Genomic DNA, 8,361 nt, shown 5'->3' with positions numbered 1-8,361 from the left:
GCTGTCCTTTCGAAAAGACTGAGAGAGCAGAGCGTATCTGGCTTTGGCCGCAGCCCTGGCCATGAGGGGGGCTGTTTTCTTTCTGAAATGCTGTATATACCTCCATGGTTACAAGCAAGCAGCAAACACACTTCAGGTTGGAGGAAGCAGTCCCAGGGTGATGACTGAGAGAAGTTTGCCTATCCTGAAAGCAGCTGTCAGTGGCAACAGCAAAGCCTATATATTTAAGTGAAGGAGTGGAGGGCATAAAGGTAAAAAGGGCCCATTCACCCTTAATTTCCTGTAGACAGACAGACATTTCTGGAGATTTTAAACTTGCCTTTGCTTTCCTCTCAGTTCTAGGAAAGGGGACTGTATTGGGAGGGGGAAGACAAATGAAAAATGTGAAACCTATAAAGAGACAGCTGAAATCAGTTTTCTGCACTAGCCTTTGATTAGCTGTTCCCCAGCTTTAAAACCCTGAAGCTAAAAGAACTAAAAACCAGCCATAAACAATGAACGCTTTGAATTAGCTTCTCTTCATATGTCATGCAAGAGGAGGGGGTCACATGCACACAGTGAGTGGCCACACAGAAGGTCAGACAGAATCTGCATCTAAGTCCAAGGGGGAAACACAAAGCTAAGGGCATCTTCAGGACTCTCAAGAAAACAAGCATTACAATCAAGGCATCTGGTAATTAAGTAAGCAAAACATTTGCTAATGGAGAAAAGCAGCCACAATGTGAAACTCCCCAAGCATATGATTGGGGTAGGGTGGGTCTTCAGCCTTCAGCCCCATGCAGCCTAATGCCTCTGACCTTTTCCCTTCAATGCTCTGTAAGATCACATCTCACTGCTTAGGGACACAAGGAGACAATCAATCTGGAAGAGAGTAAATATATCTAACACAGGAAATTCTATCCATCCACCAGAAGATTTTGTTCCTTAAGCACCACTAAAATCTCAAAATACCAGCTGATTGGCTGCCTCAACTCACTACTTAAACAATCTTGCTAGTTAATAGTAGGCTCAACATTCTGAAGAGAGCAGTACTCTTAAATCATAGTCCTGCTCTAAAAGCCATTCAAACAGGCCTGTAGGGATGCAGGCTTCAAGTCCACAAGTGGATTTTACACACATTTATATTTTTGTTAATAAAGACATCAAGGCTTTTGCTCGCAAGCAAGTTACTGGAGAAAAATCTTTTTAAAGGAAAAAGGAAGCATCTGCACCAAGCTGATTGGAAAAGAGCCTAAAGACAGATAATAGGCAAGTTCTATGAAAAGTTTAAAACAATTTTTGGTAGAGATAACCTGGTTTCATTCTTGTAGGAATCATGAATCATAAGAACTACAAGGCAAGAGATCTTTTTTCCATTATGAATCACTATTTATCTAATTTTTTTTTTCCCTTAAGTTTTCTATTTCTGATTTTCCTTTCTTTGAGTATTACAGGCAGTTTAGTCTAATAGGTTTCTGAACACCAATGTTTATCACTAAAAGCAGCAACTTCCTCATAGCTCCTTTCCACATAAACTTCTTTAAAATTTAAAGGAGAAAAATATGTTGAGCTAAAAAGACTTTAGAAATTGCCCAGGAAATATCAGTGGTACCAATTTTTGGGAATCCTAGGGACAAGTGCTCAAAAATGGAAAGTAATATTATCAAGGAAACAGCATTTACTCATATAAAATCCTTCCTCCAGACTCTTCATTTACAACGTATCCTGTTCCATTACTATAATTAAAGCTAATCCCAGCCTAACAGCATCTAGGATACGTGGAGAAGAAAAGCCTGCCCCTATCACTAACACTGCCTGTGCTTTTGCCATCTTTCACGGTATGTGGTTTCTTGAAATTAAAAAAGTTCTCCTTAAGGCCATTAAATTTTAAGAACCGAGGCATGTTTGGTATTCCAAACAAACCCAAGAAGATGGGACACTATATTCCATTTTATCAGCCTTCCAAAAAAAAAAAAAAAAAAAAAAAAACAGAAGGAAAAATCCGAACTGCTTTTCAACTCCCATTGTTCATCACTTGTGTGTTTCTGTCTGCCTTTCAGCCACTCTGTTCACCACACAGTAGGGCCTTCCAGAGGTGCAGACATGCATAGCCCAGGATGGAAGTTATTTTTAACATTTCCTCTAGCCAGGAAGAAAATGCATGTTGAAGTGAAGTTGCTCATTTACCGAAGAGATACTCAAAATATAGTTAGGTGGTTACAAATAGATATGCACTTTCACAGAAGCAAAAGCATATGCAGCTGTTGTTTTCCCTGTGTATGTCTATTATTCAGAAAACTCCCTGTCTCCAAGGGTTTCTTTGTGCCTTAAGAGCCTATTGCTAAAAGGTAGTTAGCAAGTATAGACCATTTGCTTTCAGGTATGAAGGAGAAAGCAGGTACTCAATGTTCGTACTTGCTGGATTATCCTTGGAAAGTATGAAAATCCTGGATATACAAGGGCATTTGGTTATTCACAGCAAACAGAATTTATGTCAGCTCCAACTCTTTTTTTGATAAATGAACTTTGCTACACAGTCTTTTAGATATTTCCCCAAATTCTGCTACATGTGCCACTAATTTCAGTGGCTTATGTTATGAAATAGCTATAATGCCAGTGTTATAATATGAATTTGGCCATGGAAAATGTGCACAAGAGACACCACAGCTACTGTATTTTCCCAGTATGTTCTGGATTATAAGTGCTGGATCCTTTCCATTAAAAAACCTGTTTTCATTTCCTCAATTTTGCCCATGTTAAGTTGAAATTTTCCACGCCAGGATTTTGACCCAAGACAATTGGAGAAAAACTCTAGCTTGACTTGTTATTATTTTCAAGACTCATCTTAAAGTTTCCTAAGGATATTCCTTTTTAACAGATTTCTGGACTTTGAAGCAGGGTGGTTAGTCTGCCCACAATGTGTGAGACGAGAAGTTGATGCCTATGTGGAAAGGGATGAGGATTGGAGAAGATAGGGTGGTGAATGAGGTGAGGATGGTGGAAGTGGTCCTCCTACCCACAAATACATAAGATATGGAAGTGCCTTGGGATGGAGAATACTGTAGCTGAAGGAGAAATTGCAGGAGGGAGAGCTTGGGATGCAAATAGCAAGTGGAAAGAGGAAAGGACCAGACAAGGAACTGTGCTGGAGAGTGGAGGTGACAGAGCACCTTTTGTTTAAACATGACAAGGAAATTGCAGAGAGGCTGAATCTTTTATTTGCTAGAAGTAAAACAAAATAAAATAAGATGTCTACATTTCTATTAGCTTTGTTAGTCTCCTTTGAAGCAGTATATGTTCCAAAATATCTCCTATACCAGCTGTATCAGAAGGTAAATGTTAATTTTCAAGAGACATCAACAAGGGAGATGAAACATTATGACACATTACACATGTACAACAGAGACAAGACGTAAAGGAGATAATGCTGGTGAGAACACTTGTTATCAAACCAGGAGAAAACAGGCATTACAGAGTTAATTGCAAAGGAAATGCTGCAGCTGAGATCCTTGTTAGCAGCAAATGGGCCACGTTCAATAAACAGCGCAAATAAAGACAGTATTTCCAATGCACTCCAGACACAGAGGGGAACAGATGCATTGTCTGGCTGCAACTGTTTAAGAAAGAAACACAAAAAGCTTTTATACTGTTTCTACAGTTAAAAAGAGCATGTCTTTGTTCAAGACACCTTAATTAGGTTTCTATTTGTCACAAACAAATAGTTTATTAATATTTTGGACAGTAAGCTGTAGATATGTGTGTCTCATCCATAACACCACTCTTTCTTTAAAGTTATATGCTAGGAAACACGACCTTTTTCAAACAAATAAGCAAGAAGTACAAGAAAGGCAGGCACTGCATAGACATCTATTTGAGGACAAAATATAACTGTGATTTATATTGGGGGAAGAAAAAAGATATTGCATAGTTCATAAAGTTTAATAGGCTGTAGAAAAGGATAAAAAATATTTAAAATCATTATATTTAAGATTTGCATCAATATCCTCTCTGTAGCAACCATGGAGAGCCACAATTCATTCAGAAGAAAAAGTCCAAAGCAAGAAATTCAAATAGAGAGCTACAAGGCAAGAAATGGTAGGAAGTGTGATACAATACTGTATGGGAACTGTTGATCACGACCTGAACCACTGATGGATCACCTGAGGCAAGCACTGAGTCAGCCATGGGAGCACAGGTGAAGGCAATTCAGCTGTGTGATCAGAAGAGGTGGAACCTGGCTGCACCTCTCCTAGACCCCATTTAAGGGCTGACTGCCACTGGGGAAGGGTCTCTTTCTGGAGATTGCTCCCCTTGGAGTTTTCAGCAAGACTAGGATATGGGTGAGTATTTTCATTTATTTTTCATTATTCTTTTCTGCTGTGATAGTCCTTCCAGTTATACAACCTGTCAAATACCAACTTAGCCCACGCCACTTTGTTCCACTTTGTTAATTGTATTTTTGTTGATTGTACAAATACTAACACAGAAGAAAGCATAGGGCTGAATTTTGTTTATCTGTTCCTACTCGAATTCACTGTATTTGTGTTCCTAATACAGTAACCAAATGTAAGTGCTACTGTCAGTGCACTCTGTTATACATGCAACACAACTCTTCAAGTAAGGTTTCACCTAGTTAATAATACTAACAGGCCGCCTATTTCAATTTAAAGAAAATCCAGGAATTTCTGAAATAGCTTGCCTTATTTCTATAAACCTTTAAAACTTTTAAAACATTTTCATGGGTGAGTGAAATGTTTATAAGCTCCCTTTCCCCTGGCCTTCTCTCAAACTGTCTTCTGATAACAAGACTTCAGAGGACGGATGTGCTTTAAAATCCTCTCTTTCTTAAGCAGCTGGAAGAATCAGAAAAGATGCAGAGAAATAGCATTTTTTTTTCCTGTCTTTTAATAAAATGCATTCTTCAGCTTATTAATGTAATGATGAAATACTTCTCTTAAGGGTTGCTGTCAATACTAACAGTAAGAAAATTGTTCTGTGTCCACTGAATTCTTTTAATGCCCCCTGCAGGCTGAGCGAGCTAGAAAACCTGAATCTTAAAGAAAACAAAATGAAACAAAACACAATGCTGTAGATAGTAATCAAAATAGCTATTCATACACACACATATATTCTGTATTATCTTGTCTCATGAACCTACTGATATGCAATCCTTCCTGCCCCAATACACACAACCGTAGTTTGAAGCAGCTCTAGATTGCTCTACGCTCACCTAATTGTGCAGAATGGCAAAGTCTGGCAGCAAAGCAGCTCAGAGATGGGCAGCAACAAATAGGGAGATAAAATTGGATATGTCCAGGCTACGTGAGATCTAGAGAAGCCTACTTCATCCCAGTCAGGATATGTAACTTCCCCTGAAGGCGATACTTTGCTATTGAGCCTTTTTATCTCTATCTAACTGCAACTCACGTGAATGAGCCAACTTCTGAAATTAGTCAAAATGCTCATGGCAAAGCTAATAGTGTCAGTTACCTTCAAGGATCTGAAGGATGCTGCTATGGTGGCTTCTTTCTGCTAAATGCCCTCTAAGGCTTCATTCTACCTGCCTGAGATTCTGTCATCACTGGGCTCTGCTCTCCAACTTGGCGTGGTGTGTCAGGAGCCTTGGGGACAAATGTGATAAAACTGCAGTATCTGGTTATTTTTCATTATTTTCCGTGCTAACCTTGGAGGCTGCACATGTTATATGTTTCTCATAAGGGATTTATTTTGCTAGCAGTTTAGAAAAGGCTGGCTTTCTGAGATGAAGTATTCTACTTCAGTACTCAGGAGAAGGGAAAATCTGTAATCACACATCATTAAATGAATCACCCACTACCCCAGCAGAATGTAACAGGATACAGTGTGCTGTGAAATCTTGCTTTAGAAAGTTAAAATGCCTCTTTCTTTAAAAAATAGAATCACTCAATCATTTCTGAAGAGATGATACAGGAGACCTGGAAGGCATTGTGCCAATATTGTGGGATAATTGCCAGCAAAGAAAAGATAAAGAAGAAACTGAAAACAGAAATATCTAAAGGATGTGTGTGAGATGAGTTGCAGGAAAGAGGCTATCACTGAGAATAGGTAATTAGCAATGGGAAATTAGTACAAAGGATTCCAAGGTTGTAATAACCTTTTTGTTCAGGCTGTCATCTGTTTTCCAGGAAAAACAAAAAAAACAACCCTCTGAGACATGTCATCTAAGTTTGAAGTGCACACACAGCCTGATCTGGGATTGTTCTGGACCTCTTGAATCAACCTGCAGCAGTTTGGAGCCAAGTGCAGCCGTGGGGACACTGTGGTGGGGGGGAAAAGGACACAAGGTGCAAGTGAGCCCCTCCAGAGGGACACTGCTGTTATCTGGCCTCTGCTACACAGATGTTAACTCAAAGGCTTTTTGTGCGCTTCCTTGATAGTCAGTGTCTGAGGTATAGTGCTTTTCTTCTGAAATGTCATCTTTATGCTGTGAACTGTGAAAGAATTGCTGTGTAGGGGCTTAGAGGTGTTCTCTTTGTTTTGTAGGGTTTATCTTTCCCAACCTTTCACATGATAAAGCTGCCTTGGCCAAGAGGAATGAGAAGAAGGGATTGCTGTTTCAGTTCTTGCTCAGTGTAAGGAAACTAGAATAATTTTTGCCATTTATTCCTTGGAGGGAACCAGAAGAACTTAATTTCCTTCCCGAAAACTGAGAGGAAATTAAAACAAGTGTTTAAAAGGAGCAGAGTATATGCTCAAAACAGTCATGAGAAAGTTGGGTTTGGTTAATCCATGCCCAACACCACCATTATTTAGTAAAACTTTCAAGACTTCATCTATTTTCAGTCACACTGAAAACTCAATGTATTTATTATTCATCTGACTTCTTTGTACATAACATTGCTCACCTCAGGACACATTCTGATTTATTCTGCTAATGGAGGTGACATTGCTGATTTAGACCTCTTCACACCACAAAAAAACTGTCTGAATGTGAAAAAGCCCTGTTTTCAGCAGACAGTAAGAGAACAGGGGAAAATTCACACCTTCAGCATCCAAATGAGACTAAGTTCCAAAAAACCTCTGGTTCCCGCAAGGAAAATGGTTCAGTGTGCAGCACTGACTTTGTATGAGTTGTGAGCCTTTGGGATCCAGCTGAAACCTCCCCAGGGCAGGTGTGGTTCAGGCTCTCTCCATTCCATTAATTGTCCTTCTTACATGGCCCAGCTCAAACTGAGCGCAAATACATCAGCACACACCTGAGTCGAGATCCAGAATGAGAACAAAAGAGCTTCTGCCATGAAACAGAACTTTCAATATGGGCTAATGAAGGAGGAAGGTAATTTATCATGCTTCTGGCACAAGATGCATTGCTTCAACTAATTTTATAAGATCCTGTGCTTTTGCTAGGTATTTAGTAGCAATTTGGAAAATATGAGCAATTTTTCTCATGTTATGAGAGGATGAAAATAAGAACCCCACCGGTCAATGCAAATGGTAACTCTCAGGATTTTATATTCCAAATTTTGAGATAGTTTTCAGAGTAGAGGTCTCATGCTTCTAAGATTTCCTTTGGAAATGAAGTGCTTAACAGTGTGTTCAGCAATATTTCAAGCATCACCACAGTTAATGAACTTTGCTGTTGCCATATGAGCAGTACATTAGCTGCATTGCTGCAATCTCATTTAATCTCTTGCTTTGATTCTTAATACCCGCGGCTTTAGAAATTGGCAATGACAGGGGTCTCCAGATCCCTAGTGAAGCCCAAGCAAGGAGTCTATAAAGCATTTTTCTCCGTGTTGTGCTTTCAAAAGACGTAGGCAAGTACAGATGCCTCAGACCTGCCCTCTATGGCTCACAGATCTTCTGAACTAGGCCTTCTAATGTTTCATGCCATCTCAGCCAAGCCAACAGAGCTGCTGCCACAGACAGCATCACTTGATTATACAGGAAGGAAAATGTATCACAGGTCTGAGATGAGAGGATTTCTTTTTTTTTGCTGCTGATTTTTACTTTGCTTTGCACAATGATGTATCATGTCATTCAGCATTATCACCATCTTTACATGGTATGAAGAATCCTTGAGGCATCCTTTATCTAATATCTCCTGCAGAACAAATTGCTTTCACTCCTTTAAGTTGTTCTTACTTTCACAGTGATGCAGCAGAGAAAAGAAAGTTTCTGATGACTTATGGCAGGAAGCAGATAATGTGTCCTCCTGGCATAACTGAAGGAGAAACAAAGTTTTCATAAACACACTTTCAAAAGGCAAGATCAGAAACAGTATATTACAGTTTCCAGAGATGCCCAAATTAAAGGCTTGCATTTGTGTCCTCAAATCTTTGGCACTCTGGGGTTGCTCAGCTCCCAAATATGTACCTAAAGCTGTTTTTCCGTGCTGATTCT

At 39.5% G+C, this 8,361-nt stretch overlaps 1 long non-coding RNA gene across 1 annotated transcript; it reads left to right on the top strand.

Annotated features, from left to right (window-relative positions):
• The first annotated feature begins 4,276 nt into the window (after positions 1 to 4,276).
• LOC149917478 (uncharacterized) lies at positions 4,277 to 7,429 on the top strand. The gene is made up of 4 exons (XR_016467464.1): positions 4,277 to 4,319; positions 5,896 to 6,063; positions 6,144 to 6,407; positions 6,502 to 7,429. It is a non-coding gene; the product is annotated as an uncharacterized LOC149917478 (long non-coding RNA).
• Positions 7,430 to 8,361: the final 932 nt, after the last annotated feature.

The sequence above is a fragment of the Phasianus colchicus genome, chromosome 6 (assembly GCF_987193195.1).
Source record: "Phasianus colchicus chromosome 6, bPhaCol1.hap1.1, whole genome shotgun sequence".
Lineage (NCBI taxonomy): Eukaryota > Metazoa > Chordata > Aves > Galliformes > Phasianidae > Phasianus > Phasianus colchicus.
This window is presented reverse-complemented; position numbering and strand designations above follow the sequence as displayed.